Raw genomic sequence first — 7,251 nt, 5'->3', positions numbered from 1 at the left:
CCAACAATTAGCCAAATAACATCAAACTTCCTTAACTCCGTGGGGGCCCAACTACCAAGTCCATGGTGATACGCTCCCATTTCAACTCTGAAATCTCAAGCCTCTGAAGTAATCCGCCTGGTGTTTGATGCTCATACTTTACCTGCTGGCAATTTAGGCACCGAGCTACAAACCCCACTATATCCTTCTTCATCCTCCTCCACCTATAGTGCTGACTCAAGTCCTGATACATTTTTGCGGCGCCCGGATGAGTGGAATACCGCAAACTGGGGGCCTCCTCAAGAATCAACTCACATAAGCCATCTACATTGGACACACAAATCCGACCCTGCATCCTTAACACCCCATCACACCCAATAGTAACCTCCTTAGCACAACCGTTCTGAACCGTGTCCTAAGGACAAGAAAATGGTGATCATCATATTGGCGCTCTCTAATGCGATCATATAAGTAAGAGCGAGAAACCACACAAGCTAGAACACAACTAGGCTCCGAAACATCTAATCTCGCGAACTGATTGGCCAAGGCCTGAATATCTTATGCAAGCGGTCTCTCACCAACTCGAATAAGAGCAAGGCTACCCATACACACTGTCTTCCTACTCAAAGCATCGACCATTACATTGGCCTTCCCGGGATGATACATAATTGTAATAGCATAGTCCTTTAGCAGCTCCAACCATCTCCGCTACCTCGAATTTGGATCCTATAGTTTGAACAAGTGCTGGAGACTCCGATGATATGTAAATACCTCACAAGAGACACCATAGAGATAATGCCTCCAAATCATCAATGCATGAACGATGACTACCGACTCCAAATCATGGACAAGGTAGTTCTTCTCATAGGGCTTCAACTGACGCGAAGAATAGATAATAACTCTACCCTCCTGCATCAAGACACACACAATACCAATCCGAGCAGCATCACAATACAATGTAAATAAGCCTGACGCTGAAGGCAAAACTAGAACTGGAGATATAGTCAAGGCAGTCTTGAACTTCTGAAAGCTCTCCTCACACTCATCCGACCACCTGAATGAAGCACCCTTTGGGTTAATTTTGTCAAAGGCACTACAAAGACGAGAAACCCTTAACAAAGCGAGGATAATATCTGGCCAAGCTAAGAAAGCTCCGAATCTCAGTAGCTGAAGACGGCCTGGGCCAACTCTGAACCGCCTCTATATTCTTTGGATCCACCTTAATCCCCTCACTGGATGCCATATGCCCCAATAACGCCACTGAACTAAGACAAAACACACACTTGGAGAACTTGGCATAAAGATTCTCCTCCCTCAGCGGTTGTAGTACAATCTTCAAATACTAGGAATGCTCCTCTTGTCTACGTAAGTACACCAGGATATCATCAATGAATACTATGACGAACGAATCAAGTCGAAATACATTGTTCCTCATAGGCCTAAATAATGTTGGGGCATTGGTCAACCCAAAAATACATCAAAAGGAAATCATATTGAAAATAACAGGTCCTAAATGTCGTCTTCAGAATATTCGAGTCCCGAATACTCAACTGGTGATACCCAGACCTCAAATCAATCTTAGAGAACACCCTCTCTTACAGAAACTGGTCAAACAGTTCATCAATACGCAGCAAATGATACTTGCTCTTGATTGTAACTTTGTTAGACTTCCTATAGTCGATGCACATCTGCATAGTACCATCATTCTTCTTCACAAACAGAACCAATGCACCCCATGGTAGCACACTAGGCCTAATAAACCCCTTATCATGAAGTTCCTGAAGTTTCTCTTTCAGTTCCTTCAACTCAGCTGGTGCCATGCGATTCGGAGAAATAGAAATGGGCTGAGTGCCCGGCACCAAGTCAATGCCCTTGTCGGGTGGCATGCCCGGCGGGTATACAGGAAACACATCTGAAAAGTCTCACACCACTGGAATAGAATCAATATAGGAGTATCTGTAGCAATATCTCACACAAAAGCCAAGTATGACAAACACCCCATCCCAACCATTCGTGGGGCCTTTAGATAAGAAATCACCCTGCTGGGAACATAATCTAGAGAACCTCTACATCGATCCTCGGCAATCTCGGCATCGCCAACGTCACAGTCTTAGCGTGACAATCCAAAATAGCATGATATGGACAACTAGCCCATACCCAAAATCATGTCGAAATAAACCATACTATGCAATAAGAGATCAACTCTAGTCTCCAATCCCCCAATAGTCACTACACACGACCGATATACACGGTCCACGATAATAGTATCACCAACTGGCAAAGATACATGACTAGATGAAACTAAGGACTTACGAGGCATATCCAGATAACGAGCAAAACATGATAATACAGACGATTAAGTTGAAACAGGGTCAAATAATATAGAACCATCCCTATGGTATAATAAGACAATGCTTGTGACCATTGTGTCCGAAGCAACAGCCTCTTGCCTGGCAGGAATAGCATAGAACTGAGCCTGACCGCCACCTGATCGGCCTCTCCATCAAGGGCAGCCCCTAGCTGCCTAGGCCTTACCCCGAGCTGGCTGAGCGGATGGTGAAGTAACTGGTGCAAAAGTCTCACTCCTCTGCTGAACTGGACCTCCCGAAAGGCGATGATAATGCCTCTCCACATGACCCGACTCTCCACTCTCAAAATAACCCCTCTCAGAAAATGGCGGCAAGTATTGAGGCAGACCCCGAGAACCAGAATAACTACCAGAGGAACCTGGTGTAGATGAACCCTAAACTGAAGGTGCACTAGATGAACTCTAAGCTGGGAGTGGATTAAGAGATGACTGACCCAGTCGAGCACTGTATGAACAACGGCTATCTGATGCGCCACAATGAATTGGATGAGTCATCTGAGCGGGCCTATAAGGACGACCCCTGCTATGGTAGAACTGACCCCCAGAAGAAACTTCGCTAAAACCAACCAAACCAGGAGGCCTCTTAGTCTCCATCTCCTCACGTTCCTGATTACGGACAACCTCTAGTCGCCGAGCAATATCAACCACCTCGTCGAACCTAGCACTTTATACATTCTCAGAATCATGACAAAATGCAACTGATAGTTGAGGCCATCAATGAACCTCCTAATCCTCTCCCTCTTAGTGGGAAGTAACCAAACTGCGTGACGAACCAACTCTGATAACATTATCTTATAGTGGGTCACAGATATGCCCTTCTGGCGTAGCTACTCGAACTGCCTACACAACTCCTCCTTGCAGGTCTGTGGCACAAACTTCTCAAAGAAGAGAACGAAGAACTCATGCCATGAAAGTTGTGTTGCACCGACTGGTCTACTCCTCTCATAGGACTCACACAATCTAAAGGCAGCCCTCGTTAGCTGAAAAGTAGTAAAGGAGACTCCACTAGTCTCTAGAGTTACCGTCGTGCGAAGAATCTGATGGCACCTATCCAAGAAGTTCTGAGCATTATCTGACTCAACCCTACTGAATGATGGATGTTGGAGCCTCCCAAATCTCTCTAGTCTCTTCTGGTCCTCATCACTCATAGCGGGACCCACTTGGGCCTGAGCAACTGCAGCCGGCAGGGCTGGTAGTACCTATCGACGCCCCCTCTTTCTCGCGAAATCGGATTTACGACATTCGGGAAGACAACTCTATTCCTGTTTGGGAATTGGGTTTTTGGATTTGGAGAGTCGCCACCTAATGATTATAGTGCATTAGGACACTTTAAGAATAGAATTTGAGATGATAACCAGAGTTTGGGTAAGGGCTAGAAATTATCTTGAGGGGAAGGTATTAGGCACCCCCCAAGATCCACTAGTGTGGTTCCCGGCCATGCTACAATTGTGACTTTAAATGCAAACAACAAGTAGACAAGCAAGCATTGCAAATATGATGAAACCACACACGTAAAAATTGCAAATAAAAAGCACAAAAGGATTTAAAAGTGCAGAAATCTGGAAGGAAGTAGTTTTATAATCACAGAAAGGTGTGAGAGGAAAGAAGGGGTCAAATAATTGATGCAAGCAACTTAAAAGAAGTAAAAGAAGCGGAAGTTGAAAATTGGACAGCTTTTAAAATTCTTAAAATAACAAACTAATAAAGAGGGGAGGGGGTCCTAGGTTTATATATTACATGGATCATTTACACAACACCGGTATCCAATTGTACGCGTAGTGTTATCGTGTGATCATCATCTCCATGTCTACCCTTCCCACCCCGTTTAGGTATTAAAGCGCGGAATGGTATCGTTACTTACTGCATGCTATTACCCGCCCCAATCCTATCAGTCCCGGAGGCAAATGGACTACTAATCCTAAAGGGAAAGGGGTTTCGGGCTTTCAGAAGTTTTCAAAGGACAAAATGCTAAGGCGTCAACCAAAACACATAAGTGCAAATAGAGGGAATCAGGCAAGCAAACAGGGCTCAAATATGCCTCCATTAAACAGCAAAAAGTCATAGAGTTTAGCATGTCTTACACGTACTGTTTTTTGTCTTAATTAAATAAAGCGACGAGCAGACTGGTTCAACACATATTTTTAGGCGAAAAAGTCTACATTAGGCTTACTCGAATGCAGTTGACTAATCTACATTAGGCTTACTCGAATGCAGTTGACTAACACCGATCTGATTGTTAATCCTCTAAGTGTTGGTTAGAACTAGGCGTGATGTATACTGATTTTAGAAAAAAGATACATACTGAAAAGGGGTTACCAATTTTAACAGGACATTACGAGTTCAGCAGTTAATATTACCTCTATTCAGATTCAAGATTTCCTATAGGCATGCTTTCTATATGTATGCTGATTTGGACACCTTTTGGACGTTAACAAAGGTCCTAGGAACATGGTATCTATATGCAGCTCTTGTTATTAAACCTACAAACTGTTTGCCTAGTGATGTTTATAAATGCAGAATGTTGTAGTCTATAGACCGTATTTTATAGAACAATTGTAAGTTAATCCTGTAGGCAGGATATCTATGCGCGGAGACGCAGAAATTATGAGTGAATCCTATAGGCATGATTTCTAGGTATGAGTTTGCAGAAGTTAAAAGTTAACCTATAGGCATGATATCTAGGCGTATTTGCAGAAATTAAAAGTTAACCCTATAGGCATGATATCTAGGTGTGAAATTGCAGAAATTAAGAGTTACCCTATAGGCATAATTTCTAGGCGTGTGTGCAGAAATTAAAAGTTAACCCTATAGGCATGACATCTAGGTGTGAAATTGCAGAAATTAAGAGTTAACCCTATAGGCATGACATCTAGGTGTGAAATTGCAGAAATTAAGAGTTAACCCTATAGGCATGATATCTAGGTTTGAAATTGCAGAAATCATAACAAACTCCTATAGGCATGATCTCTACCCTTGATGCATAAAAATAAACCCCAACCCCCCTTTTTACTAAAGTTCCCCGAGCTTGTACAAGTTATTACAACCCAAAAGAAATGAACTGGAATTAAAAAATACATCAGAGATCCTCAGCTACATACGAGCGCCTAATCCAGACTTGAGGCCTAATAATATGAGATTGAGCCACTTGCGAGATTCAGATTTCCAAGCCTTCTCTCATCTAGGGTGTTTCAGAGATCCAAGGGATTTCAGTAACCCCAGGCAGTGCATACACCCAAGATGTTAATCACAAATTGAGTTGTGCAGTGTGGAAGGGCCAGCCCTTATGTGTCCAAGTTCAAAGGGAGCTCAAGGTTCCCAAGGCAAGGCTCACACAAGAGGGGCAGAACATAAGTTCTAAGAATGAGTGTAAGTGCAATAGAAAGGGTAGGGGGCTACCCAGGCAGGCTGGTGGTCATGCCCAGCCACAAAATAGACTGGCACACCCCTGACCAAACCTATTGATCAAGCATTTAGAGAGTAAAGACCTACTGGAGGTCAAGCCATGGCCTGAACAATAATTAGATATACTGGCAGGCCAAGGCTGTTACTCAGCACACACAATAAGGGAGCGGGGATGGGAAATTGACAAAGCTTAGGGCCCAAAGGGGTCCAGTTCATATCCATGGACAATGATTTTAGACATTGCCATGTTTCTGAACCATAACCTAAAGCATATAAAGGGGTATGGGGGTTTGGGATTCATAAGGTAGCAAATAAACAACACACGACTGACAGAATGCACACATGGATAAACTTTAAATTGCAAAGGAAAGGGAACATATTACAGCATGCTAATAACACATCTTGATTGCAGAAAACATGAGTAGAAGTCGACAGGAATGAAAAAACATGTTGTTGTTGAAGCTTGTAAATTAACTAGGACATACCAGTAGAGAAGCAAAGTGCAGAAAAATAGAGCAAACAAGAATCCACAGTCTAGCCTTGGCTTCCAGCCGGCTAGACAAAGCAACAACACAAGTAGCAGAAAGAGAGAGAGAGTTTTTAAGTGTAAGAGTGATTTTTGAACTCAGATTGTTCGTCTGTGTTCGTGTGTGTTAGTGTGTTTGAAAGAGAAGAGTGTAGGTATTTATAGCTTTGAAAACAAGTGGAGAATAAGGTAATAGGTAAAGTTTTAACACAAATATGGAAACAATCACAAGTCAAAATCAATTAACACAAAACTTCCCTTTAATCAAGGGATTATTGTTCAAACGGATACTAAAAGAGTCAAGATAAGGAAAGAAAATCAGTCTATAAGCAGAATGGTTGTTGCCATAAAAGGAGCAGTAAAATCATACAATAGGTGTTTAAGTCTAAGTACAGGAATGTAATTATTTTTGGAAAGGATCTGGTAAGGCCAAACAAAGAGAAAGAATCAATTACCCCTTAACAGGCGAGTAAAAATCAGAATTTCACAAAGGGAAAGTTTTGAAAATCAATCACGAGTTTGAGAATCAATCACAGAAGGGACTCAGTATATAAATGAAGTGCACAAGTAATAGACATGTGAGGCCAAGTTATGGCAAAATAACAGCATGTAGTAGTAACTAAAAAGAAGACATTCGAAGCATGATAATCAAGTTTCAGTGTTTAACAATAGAGAAGAAGATCAGAAGCATGCAAAGAGTTGAGTGGAAACCATAGTTGAGTTTGACAGGTAGTAAGAACTCAGAACCAAAAGAGTCACATGAAGAAAAGAGAATTGAAGCACATTGCAATTTCAACAGACGAGTTGCACAAACAATTTCAAAGAAATCGAATAGCCCCCAAAAAACTAGGGTTTTCGAAAATCAATCGAGTTTAGAGGAGATATGCAGATAAACAAATAAACAGATTCAGAGTCTCGGATAAACCCCAAAAATTAGGGCTTTCACTATGCTAACTCAGATATAGAAGAAAGGTAA

Source organism: Nicotiana attenuata, unplaced genomic scaffold (assembly GCF_001879085.1).
Source record: "Nicotiana attenuata strain UT unplaced genomic scaffold, NIATTr2, whole genome shotgun sequence".
In the NCBI taxonomy this organism is placed as follows: Eukaryota; Viridiplantae; Streptophyta; class Magnoliopsida; order Solanales; family Solanaceae; genus Nicotiana; species Nicotiana attenuata.
This window is presented reverse-complemented; position numbering follows the sequence as displayed.